At 37.8% G+C, this 14,178-nt stretch overlaps 1 pseudogene; it reads left to right on the top strand.

The window, feature by feature from the left end:
* The first annotated feature begins 2,669 nt into the window (after window positions 1–2,669).
* LOC122198898 lies at window positions 2,670–13,447 on the top strand (annotated as a pseudogene).
* Window positions 13,448–14,178: the final 731 nt, after the last annotated feature.

Genomic DNA, 14,178 nt, shown 5'->3' with positions numbered 1-14,178 from the left:
ATGATGTTGGGAAAACTGGACAGCCACATGTAAAAGAATCCCTACCTTGCAACATACACAAAAATCAATTCAAAATAGATTGAAGACCTAAATTTAAGACTGGAAACCATAAAAACCCCTGAAGAAAATACAGGGGGTAAGCTCCTTGACATCGGTCTTGGAAATAACTTTTGGATATGATATCACAAGCAGAGACAACAAAAGCAAAAATGAACAAGCGAGACTACATCAAACTAAAAAGCTTCCACACAGGAAAAAAAAAAGTGAATCTATTGAATAAGAGAAAATATTTGCAAATCATATAACTTATAAGAAATTAATATCCAAAATATATATTAAAGAAAAAACTCATACACCTAAATAACAAGCCATAAAACCCAGTTAAAAAGGGGCAGAGGAACTGAACAGACATTTTTCTGTAGAAGACATACAAATGGTCAATAGCTGAGTGAAAAGAAGTTCAACAACACTAATCATCAGGGAAATATAAATCAAAACCACTATGAGATATCATTTCACACTTACTAGAATGGCCATCATGAGAAAGACGAGATAACGAGAATTGGCGAGAATGTAGAGAAAAGGGAAACGTGTACTGTTGATGGGAATGTAAATTGGTGCAACCATTCTGGAAAACAGTATGGAGGTTCCTCAAAAAATTAAAAATAGAATTACCATATATTGAAAAATATACTGAAAATATATTTGCACTGTGATGTTTGTTGCAGCATTATTCATAATAGCCAAAACATGGAAATAATGTAAGTGCCCACTGATGGATGAATGGAAAGAAAACTTGATATGTACATGTACAAGCACAAGGGGATAATACTCAGCTATGAGAAAGGAGGAAATCCTGCCATTTACCATAACATGCATCGAACTTTAGGGCATTATGCTAAGTGAAGTAAACCAGACAGAGAATGACTAATACTGCATGATATACCTTATATGTGGAATCTTAAAACAAAACAAAAAAGTCAAACTCAGAAATAGTAGAAAAGTAGTTGGTAGCTGGTTGCCAGGAGCTGGGAGGAGGGGGAGTGAATAGGAAGAGGTTGGTGAAAAGATACAAATTTCCAGCTATAGTATAAATAAAGTATGAAGACTAACATAAAACATGGTGACTATAGTTGATAATACTGCATTATATAACTGAAATTTGCTGAAAGTAGAACTTAAATGTTCTCAACTACAGCAACAAAGAAAGATAAATATGTGAGGTGATAGATTTGCTAATTAACTAGATGGGGGAATCTTTTCACAATGTCTATGTATATCAAATCACCACTATATACATTTCAAATACATTACAACTTTGTATATCAATTATATCAATTATAAGGTTTTTTTAGTTGTTTTTTTTTTTCACTACAAAAATAGTTTTCAGAGAAGCTGCAGGGTAAAGTGAGTGAGCACATAGACATGGCTTTGTTACAGCTTGGGAACATTTCCCTAAATGGTCAATAGGATGACACAGGTGTCCACCAGTTGTGGTGATAAAAATCTTGCTGTTATATTACTTATAGGAGGTGTGAAAATATATGAGTGCAGATAGAAATAGCAATTAAAAATATGTAAGACCGTTAACCTAACAGACAAAATTGGCAGAGAAAAAATCATTTGCTGCCACAAAAAAAGAAAAATAATTGAATGCTCCAGATTTTAGTGTCAGCTTTCATCTGCGGCTATTTAGTCGAAGGCAGGAGTCTACAGAGCAAAGATGCAAGTAATAGCAAATAATCGCATATGAGGAATATTGCCAATAACTCAGGGTTATGAGCAAAAACAGGTATATCCTCTTTTACGGTTTTTATATTTTGTGCTTTTTTTGTAAGTTCAACAATTTACAGTTTTTGAGGCTAAAGATCCTGGATGTCCTTGTATGAGAAAAATAAGTATCAGAAATTATTTGGAAATTCTTGAAAAATATTTAAGAATCAGAAAAGTTAATTTTGATGTTCTTCTAATTATTAAGAGGACAAAAATGTTTTTACAGTTAGAATTTTAAAATTCTTGCAAATTTTAATGAATTTGTATGGCCCCCCAAAATAAATAATTCTTATTAGTTACTCTGATGCAACCAGGCAGTTTGAATGAGTTTATACATAGAACAGAAACTAAAGAGCAGAAATCTTGTCTGCAGTGCTCATGGAAGTCAGTTAGTAGACACTTAATATATATTTTTCAAATTAATAAATAGGGCATGTGAAAACTTGGCAACTAAATGTGGTGAATTATTTTAAGTGCTTTCACATTTAAAACACTCTAGGGAGTATTATAGTTTCACATTGCACCCTATTATTTGTTTATTTAGGAAAATGGAAACAAGTAGATTAAAACTTAGGTCAGTTTTTTTTTTTAATTCTCAGTTTGCCTATTCATATAGTAACACTATGGGTTGTTTGATTGAACTTCCCTTTTCATCCTTTTTCTCCTATGCTTTTATTATAAAGGTTGCAAAAACTCGTAAACTCAACTGCTCAAACTCCAGCTTTCCAAACACTTTTGCTGCTATGGATATCCATGTTCTCACTATTCCCACTGAAAAATTTAGGTAGATATCTGCTGATTCTGTCTTTCCCTCTAAATGTTTCCTACTTCTATTTGCCCAGAAAATGATATGAGGCCTATGTCACATCACATGATGTCACAGCCTTCTTGTGACATAGGACAATAAGGTGTATATGTGAACACCTGAGAAAGATCCTGGATCCTGTTGGCATAACTGAGAGACTGTACCAGCCCTGGATTGAAGATCTCCAAATTGTAATTATGTTAAACAATTTTTTGGGTATTTAAGTTTTAATTATATGGTTTTCTATTGCTTGAAGCTGAACCCATACCTAACTGATAGAGATCATACGTCTTTTAGTTACCTATCTTTTAAGTCAGATATATTTCTCAGTTTGGGATTTCACAGAGACAAATTCTGGGACTTGGATTCAAGTGCAAGTCTTTTATTTCTGATGTGATCCCAAGGAAACATCAGTGAGGAGTGAAGGTGTGAAGCAGAGAAGGGAAAGAAATCAGTAAAGGAACATTGGAATAGCTTCTTACAGACCCAGTTAAAGTTCTGGCTCGCTTGCAACTTCTGAAGGGTACAGTCTATGATGGAATGAGTAAATCCTGTGGTTAAGGGCTTAATGTCATAACTCCCTTACCATAGAATGAAGGCAGTGGTATGTGCAATCTCAAATTGGACATTGGAGCAGGTAGAAAAGTAAACCCAAATTGGAGATACTTTACAATACCAATAAGGATGAATTGTCCTTTCTCCCAGTATGTAGGCAGTGCAATACAAGCAACTTGCCATCAAGTGACTGGTGTCTAATGAATTACATATAAATCTCTGATAGTTGAGTGTAGCTACATGGGCTCAGCAATTACAAATTAGTATCATTCTCAATTCCTATCATTAATTGATCTACAGAAAATACCTCTACTTCTCAACAATATTTATATGCCCTTAACTATCACATTCTCTATCACTTTAGAGAAAGAAATACTAAGTCCTACCTGTGAACATAGTCAACTTGTTTATTCTCTAGTATTACATAATAAAGTCATTCTAACATAACCACATTGCTAAGTCTATTAATCACTTCTTTAATATTTTCTAAGAAATTTCTTCCAAGGAAGTGTTAGAACCTTAATCTTGAATCTCAGGAGAATACCCCATATCAATAAACTGCCTTTTCCTGCTTTTAATTCCTCTCCCCACCCTCTATCATGGTGTACCAGTTTTAGCATTCATTTTCAAGCACTTTTTCCCAGTACTTTCTACTGTATATAATATACAGATTCTGTAACTCATTTAGCAAATAATATATTTCCTCCTAAAGTATCCACCAGAAAATACTTATCCCATGTATCATTGTCTGTTCTTTCCCCAGCAGGGCCCTAACATCAGTGTAAGAGCCTTGCCAGGACTATGAATGCAGCTCACTATGTACTTCTGTCAGCAGTTGGCCCTCCCACTCTTGGAAGAAAGGGTCTTTCTATCATACCAAGCTAAGCTGATAGTTGGCTGCCTCAGGCCTGTCACTTTTATACTACAAGGCTTCACTGCAGTTGTCATATGCCAACCAATGCCAATATGCTTATACCATTACCCATTTTCCCAAAGGCTAGAAGTATTGCCTGAACTCAGGCATCTCGTTCCCCTGTAACTCATTCCAATTCACCACAGGTGAGACTCTTAGCATAAGAGATATTTACAACACCACAGCTTACCACCAGTTATAGGATCCTTATTGCCATACAGCTGGTGACTAATCCAGTTCCAGAATCTTGTCTTGAGGGTCTTCTCTTATGACCATTTTTGGCATCAACTGTCTATTTGGATTCCAGAAGCCGTTGCTGAGACAAGGATTCAAGTACAGGTACTTTATTTGAGAGGTGATCCCAGAAAGCACCACTCGGGGAGTTGGACAGTATGACAGGAAGGACAAGGAAACCAATAAAAGGTAGGTTATCAGACTAGGTATCAATTTGGGCAAGTGGCTCAATCTTATTAGGGCTGTTGGAAGAGATGACATCATCACAATCAAGGGGTGGAAAATCTGAGATATTTACCCACTAAGTCTCCTTCTGTCATTGCTGGAGCATTTACTTGCCCTTTCAGCTGGCCTTGTGTAAGGAGCAAGTATGCCCCCCCCCCCAAGCTACACCAAAGCCCTCAGCAGAGTCACAGATATTCACAGTAAGCAACCTGCAGGGTTTAGATATGTGCAGAAGGGACCTAGGAGGGACATGGGCTACATCTGTTTCTTTTCTCATAAAACTAGGAAGGGTATGATTATGCCAGGTACAGAAATCTACTTCTAGTCACATGCCAAAGCAAAATAGGGAAATACACACACACACACACACACACACACACACACACACACACATTGTGATGAAAAGTGCCTAAGAACTACTTTCTCTAAACGTATTTTAGCAACTATCCCCATGTTCTGGTGCCTGAAATCCTCCCATTTGTTTTTATCCCCTTAGCCTAAACTCTTGATATACTTTGTACAAAAGTAGGTTATACCTGGAAAGAATAATTCATTAAACCATTATAACAATAAAATATAATGCATAAAATAGGAAAATAATAGTGTCATTTAACTACCAAACTGAGGGTAGATTCTGGCATTGAGGCACACACAAAAAAATCACAAATCTCTTTAAAAGCTAAACACCCAGAGATGTTCCTAAATCCATAATTTTAATCCATAAATTTAAAAATATGTTGATTTTATATATAGACTTCAATCAGTCTGTTAAACTCATTAACTGGCTGCATGACTCATTCCAACATAATAGCCTATAGCAAATAAGCAGATTACGATGTGCTATTTCATTAATGCTAAACAGTAGGTGATGGCCACTACTCTGTTTTCTAACTGACTTTTCCTTACCCTCCCTTCCAATGCCCATATCCTTCCCCACATAGAAGGTGCTACTTTATAAGTAAAAAACATCATGTAACACTTTGGTATAATCAATTTGTGTCCTTATCGGGAGTTCAAGGGTTAAAACATTCCACTCTTCCACACAATAGTTTTTTCCCCCAGTTTTCTCTATTTTACATAGTTTTGCTTTGGGATTTCCTTCCCTAAGTTCTTTCATGTAGCTATTACAGTAAAATAGCCCTGAAATTTTCTTTTTCTTGAAAAGGTGTCTACTTTCAGAAAGCAAAAAAGGACCACAATGGGGAAAACAGAGAGGAATATGTGGTGTTCCTTACAGGACAGCTCTGCTTGAGGCCACAGGGAGAAACACCTTGAGAGAGGACACTTGACATTTTTGAGGGTGCCTATATAAGTTGGGGTCCCAGTCAGAAACAGATGGCACATCTAAATGATGATAATTTGAGGAGGATTTAATTAAGAGGCAATTTACAAAAATGAGCGTAGTGCAAAGGAAACCACAAGGGATAGTGTAGTATCTCATGCCATTACCATCCATAGGTTTTAAGGAGCAAAGGGAGCAGTTATAGGATCCCAGTGACCCAGAAAGCTAGAAAAAAACTGGAGAAGTCTCCTACAAAAGCTAACACTTCTGTCAGATGATATAGCCAGTCCATGGAGACACTGCTAGGAGAAAAAGAAAGAAAGATATACCTTCATATCTCTCTCCTCCCCCACTGGTCTCTTGCCTGGGCTTTCTATTGGCTACCCAAGCTGAGGCCAGACAATAAGGAGATGAGTTGATGGAGTCTGCACAAGTCAGCATCAAGGCATAGAGCAGGGTGCAAAAGGATGGAGAGTAAATCTGAAAAAGTGCTGGAATATTTCTAGCCCACAGCCCTTATTTATATTTGGGGAAATTTACCAATGTATTAACTTCGTAAAATTTAAGCACCACCTTCCAATAAAGAAGCTTTAATATTAGACATGTGTTCTCTCTGATTGCTCGAAGCTATGCTTCATCATGTAGGTGCTTATGCCAGGGAAGTAGAGCGATGTTAGAATTAATTCTGACTGTCCAGGGGAAGTAGTCAAGTGCTGCCAGTAGTAGCCTCCACAGTCCAGGCACAGCAGAGCCAGTGGAAGAACCCAGCATCCAGTGGTGGCAGCCTTGGCCCTCTACCCACAGGTATTTCCTTAGATGACCTTGCCTAGGCTTCTAGCCAGTTAGGTTTTCTGAGTTTTTCTGAGCCTATCTGTCTAGCTTTCCTGTTATATATTTTTTTTCCAAATGAGTTGTTTGGCAGTTCAAATTCGCAAGAAACAATCTGCAGTTTCTGGAATAAATAATTCTGACTGGTGGGGACAAAATGATACCATGAGTAGGTTGCAGAGGTGACCCTGGAGGGGCTACCATGATGATACACACAGGGCATCCAGAGTTGTACCACAGTAATCTAGCCTTAAACAATCTTGGTAAATAAGATGGAATTTAGAATTATTCATCTTGCTTAATTAGGGCTGAAAACAAACAAACCAAAACTTCACCTACTATTCTAGGAGAATAATCTTAACACCCAGCATGGCATAGCATATCTATGATTCACATCTTATCTATAGTAATCTGGAAAAAAGAGCTCGTTGAAGGCTTTGAGAAACTGAGCAACTACCATAAGGACAGAATGCCAGGAAGGATGCATTCAAGGGCTGCAGGTTGAGCAGATGCTTCTGATGGCACTGGATAGTTCAAAGAAAAACAATGAGCAATGGCCTAAATCCCCAAATTCTTGGCTCATGTAATAGACTGAAACCCGGGAAATTTCTACAATTAAGGTAAAGAATAGTTGGCCTTCTTCAATGGCAGAGCTAAGATGGGAGTGCCCATTTGAGATTACAGCTACTATGCAATCTGAAACAACTCATTAGTGTCTATCCCACATTTCCTAACCTCTTACCCTCCTTCTTACCAGCCCTTACCCTCTGTATGGTAGAAGTCTGATAATGAGATGTATCATTGAAAAAATAGTAATGGGGAAAGGCTTTAGTGTGCAGGGTGGGAAGTGCAAAGAGGTGGGGATGGAGAGGTCTTAGGCAGTAGAAGGTGAATGTAGTAGTGACCAGGGAGGGAGCAAAAGGGGAGCTGGAAACTTCCACTGTCAAGGATGATCAGGAGACCTTTAACAGGGCCACTTGTATGCATTCAGAAAGTTTATATATGAATAAGGCATTCCTAAAAGGATATAAGAAAAGAAATTGGAGAAGAGGAGATAAAGTTTTTCTTGACATTAGGTTTTCTTCCTGAATTTATTTAAGCAATACCATAGTATTTCTGTAAGCTTCTTACAATCTTTTAAAATAGCTACTTTAGACACAAAGATTTATTTATGGAGATTTTACCAAAAAACTTCTATTTATTTATCAGTTCTCCAAAAAATAAAGCTATATTTTGTTCTTTAATATAACTGTATGCCTAATGATATTCTTCTAAAACTTAGGTGGCCCAGTGATACTGCTTTTATGGATCCCTCATTCCTGATGCTTTTCTTTAAATTGAGTACTGGTTTTATAGTATTACAAAACATTCATGGATAAACTCTATTATAGCCAATTGTCAAGAAATAATCATAAAATAGTTTAATCACTATATTTTTTGTGACAGAAAATTATGTATAAGGAAATCAGAATAAGCTGATTTTAGAAATCAGTATAAGCACAATATAAATGTAAAATACTTTCATATATAATCTTGAGTCCTGTTAAAGAGGCATGGGGCAGGGGAGTCAATTCCTAAGTAAGAGAAATTTAACAGTTGAATAACCAATATTAATTTTTAAATGTGCAGTGGATCTGAAATATCTGCAGTATAAGTCAATAAAATTAAGATGTTCTAAAACTGAACTTTTTTCAACTCAATCCAAGTTTCTGATCTCCCCACTTCATGCAGAAATCTTTATGAAGTCCACCTGAGATTTTTACTCCCTTACCCTGGTTTGTTTAAAGTAGTTACCATATTGTTTAACTTCCATCTCAAAGTGTTCACAAAGTCATCTTAATTGCCTCACTTGGGCCCTGACTGCTTGCTCCCAGAAGCTCACTCAGCTCCCTAGGGACCTTCAGTTAGGACAGGGCATGAACTGTTTATGGCAGAAGAGTCTTTGGTTGCAAGCAGCTGTCAGATCTGGGATGATCATTTATGGAGAAGAACGGCAGGGTTTGCTGCTCCCTTTGAGAGCACAGTCACCTCAGCTTTCCGCAAGTTCAGCTGGCAACTTTGCACCACTTACCTTATGGAGACTTCTATGAAATTCTCTACGTTGTATTTAGTCACTGGCAAGCACATGGCCCTTACTCTCAGCCTTCCTGGGTCCCGGAATTTTTGGATTACTTCTGTGTTACTCTGGTGGAGTGGGAAATCAGGGGATGATCTGGAAGCCATCCTATGTCCAGAACTCCTCACTATGCTGCCATAGTTTTTCTCCCCCATTCAAGCCTCAGTATGGTAGGACATCTTTGTGGGTTGCTACTCACAAACTCAGTTATAAAATAGAAGAATCCCAGTTTCTTCTAGTTCTGAAACACCACACCTTCATAAGGAACTCTAGCATATCTACTCCTTCCTTTTGAGGAATCACTGAGCAGGGGCAGGATTAATGTCTCTTGTATTTTTCCTCTCTTTCTTCAGAACTGGACACCAGGATTTCTCAACAGCCCCACTATTAACATTTTGGGCTGCATAAAATTTCATTGTAGGTGCGGATGTCCTGTGCATTATAGGATGCTTAGCAGCATTCTTGGCTTTTGCCCACTACATGATAATAGCACATGCCCAGTTGTGACAACCAAGTTTGTCTCCAGACATTGCCAAATGTCCCCTAAGGGGTGCAAAACAACCCTCCACTGAGAACCACTGCTCAACACTGACTATATTTCCTAGTATAAAGGTATTTTGTATATACATAGTATGAGTTGAAGAAGGAAGATAGAAACCTGTTGTCTATTAAAATCTCTACAATCTGTACTGTCTCATCATCAATGATATCATTTGAAGCCTAGTACTTAAAAACATCTGGGGACTTTCTTTTCTAAGCAGTAGACTGTAGCCACAGAAATATACTTCCATTTACCATCAAGATCAGTAAAGGTCAAACTGTGGCCTAGAAAACCAGATTAAGAACATATTTAGTTAATATTTCACATACTCCCTTGCCCAGGTTCTAGCACACAGAGTTTGAGAACCAAGAGGAAGAGACTCACACTGTAGTTGTTTATTCTCTGTTGAGGGTTATATTGGCCTTGTTTAATATGAACATTGCTGCCTTTCTAAAGTAGAATCATGGTATTCCTGAGTCTAAAACTATAGCATTAAAACATTAGATAAATCTCATAACCTTTGAATATTTCTTCAAGGAACTCACATCCTGACTGCCCCTCTAACCATCATTCTTTCTTAATTCACAAACCCTTAAAAAGGAATCTACATTTACTGCTTTTAACTTCCTTACTTCCTTTCACTCCTTAATCCATTGTAATATCACCCCACCCCACTAAAACTATTATTAGGATCACCACCTACAATATACAATATATACTCTCCTGTCCTCGTTTTCTTGTTTCCTGACCTCTCCATATTTTCTATTATGACGAGTTTGACTTTCCATGAGTGGCCTAACATTAGGCAATCCTATAACAACCACTGTATCAATTCCCTTTCATTTTACTGTCAGTGCTGATTTTTCCCACTTTTCTTCTCTCAGAGACTCTCTTTTTACTTGTTTGGCACACTCTGCCTGAGGTAAGCATCCCTTGGTGCTTCTGTGATGGGTGTCTTCTACTGCTTACTCCAGATTAACTCCTGGCTCTCTCACTTTGTTCTGTGCCCTAAGAAGCAAACCTTTAGGTCCTATATCAATGAGCTTCCATGCACTATGTCTTCCTTTGACCAGCTTGGCCAATGGAGATCACCAGCAGAAGTTTAGAGAGAAGGAAGAAAGTCAGATCCGGTTATGTATTCCCCTCCTATGATATCTCCTCTCTGCCTGACTGTGCCCCTCAACAGATGGACACTGTTTGATGGCCACTTTCACCCTATATATCTTTACATCTGGATTTAGGTATAATTTACTTTCTCTCATCTATTTAGGTCTAAAAGATGTAATAGTTATTGCTGTTAGTAACATCTTCCTTCAATATCCTTTTGGTTTCCTTTATCCTGCCCATCCTTTTGCAATCCGTCTCTTTGTAAATGCACCCTCATGAAACTATTCTAATTATTATTGAATGTGTCCTAAGCTTCCTCTTGGGACCTTGAATATGATAGCCACCAATATACTATTATGACCCTGTCCTTTTCTCCAAGGTCACAACTTGTATATATGATTTTCTACTGAATTTATATAACCTGTGTACTCCATGGGAACTTCAAATTCAACATGCCCAAATTGAATCTATTATCTTCTTTCTCCCCAAAGCCACATTCCTGGAAGTTAATTTGACTCTCCCATTCTCACTATATATATGTATTAATTTAATCATTAAATCATACTGAAATGGCTTTCAATCTGTCCTACTTCATCTTTACCACCTCTCTCTTAGGTTAGGTATTACTGAATTTATCATTCAAACTGTGAAAATAACCTTTTAGTTTCCTGTCTCCTGGCTCACTACTAGTGAATTCCTCTTCTACACTAGTAGTGTGAACTATCCTATCTTGAATAGCTGACATAGAAACTTTTCTAAGATATTTTCTCATCTACATAATAAAACCTCCAGGATCTTATAACTTATGACTCATCTTATGATACAGTTGCCCTGCAGTCTCATACCCATCCATCGAACCCTTCCCCTTCTTAACGTCTGGAAATGCCAAATTCACATCCTCTGAATACATCATATTACTTTGTTTCTCTATTCTCTTGCATATGTTGTTTGCACATGTTAGATTCATTAGATGACTATCTCATCATATTTCATTTATTCGTATATAAGCTCCATCTCTGTGAAGCCTTACTGATCTCAAATAAACTTCACTACTCATTCCCTTGTACGATATATGTAGGCAGTAATAAATATGATAATATAATTTAGTTACTTATATTTTTTATATGTTGCTAAACTTGAACTCGTCAAGGGTGTGGACCATTTTTATTTTTTTATTATTTTTTTAAGATTTACATTTATTTACCTATTTTGAGAGAGAGAGAGAGAGAGATAGTACAAGTGGGGGAGGGCAGAGACAGAGGGAGAGAGAGAATCCCAAGCAGGCTCTGAATTGTTAGTGCAGAGCCTGATGAGGGGCTCAAAGCCATGAACTGTGAGATCATTACCTGAGCTGAAATCAAGAGTCAGATGCTTAACCAACTGAGCCACCTGGGTGCCCCAAGGATGCAGACCATTTTTAAAAAGCACTTCACATTTCATGGAACTGAAATAACCTTATCATAAATTATTGGTCCATCAGATTTTTACTCTTTCCACACAGAGAAAGTATTATTTAAAAATAAAAAATTTACATTTCATTTAATAAGCTATATTCTGGCAGGTTTTGTTATATTAACTGCCTAGGAGTCACACTGTAAGAAGCAACAATCTCCTGTTTTCCTCTCTGCCATCTGCTTGACAGCTGCAAAGGATCAACGATGCTTGAATGCATCTCCATCCATGTTGGCCAGGCTGGTGTCTATACTGACAATGCCTTCTGGGAGCTCTATTGCTTGGAACACCAATAGTCCTATCCACCCCCATAGTCAAATGCCAAATGACAAGACCACTGGGGGAGGAAATGACTCCTTCAACACTTTCTTCACTGAAATGGATGCTGGTAAGCATGTGCCCAGGGCAGTGTTTGTAGACTTGGAACCCATGGTCATTGATGGACTTCTCACCTGGCACCTACTGCCAGCTTTTCTACCCTGAGAAGCTCATCACAGACAAGGAAGATGCTGCCAATAACTATGCCCAAGGGCACTACACCATTGGCAAGGAGATCATTAACCTTGTCTTGGACTGAATTAGGAAACTGGTTCACCAGTGTACAGGTCTTTAGGGCTTCTTGCTTTTCCACAGCTTTGGAGGGGAAATTGGTTCCAGGTTCACCTCCCTGTTGATGGAACATCTCTATGTCAATTATGGCAAGAAGTCCAAGATGGAGTTCTCCATTTACCCAGCCCCCACGTTTCCACAGCTGTAGTTGAACCCTAAAACTCCATCCTCACTACCCATACCACCCTGGAGCACTCTGTGCTAATGAGGCAATCTATTACACCTGTCATACAAATCTTGATATTGAACACCCAACCTAAACTAACCTGAATAGGTTAACAGGTCAAATTATGTTCTCCATAACTTTTTCCCTCAAATTTGATGGAGCCCTGAATGTTGATCTGACAGAATTCCAGACCAACCTGATATCCTATCCCCATGTCCAATTCCCTCTGGCCACACATGATCCTGTCACCTCTGCTGATAAAACCTACCATGAACAACTTTCTGTAGCAAAGATCACTAATGCATGATTTGAGCCAGCCAACCAGATGATGAAATGTGACCCTTGCCATGGTAAATACATGACTTGCTGCCTGCTGTTCTGTGGTGACATGATTCCAAAAGATGTCAGTGATGCCATTGCCACCATCAAGACCAACTGTATAATCCAGTGTATGGATTGGTGCTCCACTGGCTTCAAAGTTGGTATTAATTACCAGCCTCCCACTGTGGTACCTGGTGGAGAACTGGCCAAAGTACAGCAAACTGTACATGCTGAGTAACACCACAGCCATTGCTGAGTCCTGGGTTCACCTGGACCACAAGTTTGACGTGATGTATGACAAGTATGCCTTTGTTTACTGGTATATAGGCAAGGGCATGGAGGATGGAGAGTTTTCTGAGGCCCATGATAACATGGCTGCCCTTGAGAATTATGAGAAGGTCAGTATGGCTTCTGTTAAAGAAGAGGGTGAAGAAGAAGGAGAGAAATACTGAAGTTAAAAATGTCCCAAAAGTGCTGCTTTTGCAGGGAAGTTTATTGTTTTAAACATTGAAAAGTTGTGTTCTAATCAGTTAATTTGTATGTAGCAGTATATACTCTCATATACAATTACTGACCAATGCTTGAAAATACAATGCTTTTTTTCACACCCAAGCTGTCCGTTTCTCTGATGGGTTTGAATAAAGTATTCCCTGTCATTTTTAATTTTTTTTTTAAGTTTATTTAGCTTGAGAGAGAGAACAAGAGGGCTATGGGCAGAGAGAGATAGGAGACAGAGAATCCCAAACATTCTCTGCACTGTCAGCACAGAGCCTGATGTGGGACTTTAACTCAGGAACTGTGAGATCATGACCTGAGCTGAAACCAAGAGTCTGATAATTAACCAACTGAGCCACCCAGGTACCTTATGTATTCCCTTGTCTTAAATGAAAAAATATAATAATAATAATAATAATAATAATAATAATAAAACAATTAATCAATTATATTTTGGGGTATTGTCTTTAAACACATCTCCCATGTAATTGTAACCAAAATATCAGTCTTATATTCCTGTTGGAAAAGACAATGTTTTGGCCACATGCCAGAGGAAAAAAATCAGTATTGTAGGCATGATGATTTCTTTAAATCATTTTTGTCTCTCTTTTCTGGCCTGTTTCTTATAACTTTACTATGAAATGTTGCATATGAATTTAATCATAATTCACTTTCCTAGGTATATCATAATTAAAGAGTTAAAGTTCCATATATTAAAGTTCTTACTTAAATTAGAACCAAAATTAGTGTTATTTA

The sequence above is a fragment of the Panthera leo genome, chromosome C2 (assembly GCF_018350215.1).
Source record: "Panthera leo isolate Ple1 chromosome C2, P.leo_Ple1_pat1.1, whole genome shotgun sequence".
NCBI lineage: Eukaryota > Metazoa > Chordata > Mammalia > Carnivora > Felidae > Panthera > Panthera leo.
This window is presented reverse-complemented; position numbering and strand designations above follow the sequence as displayed.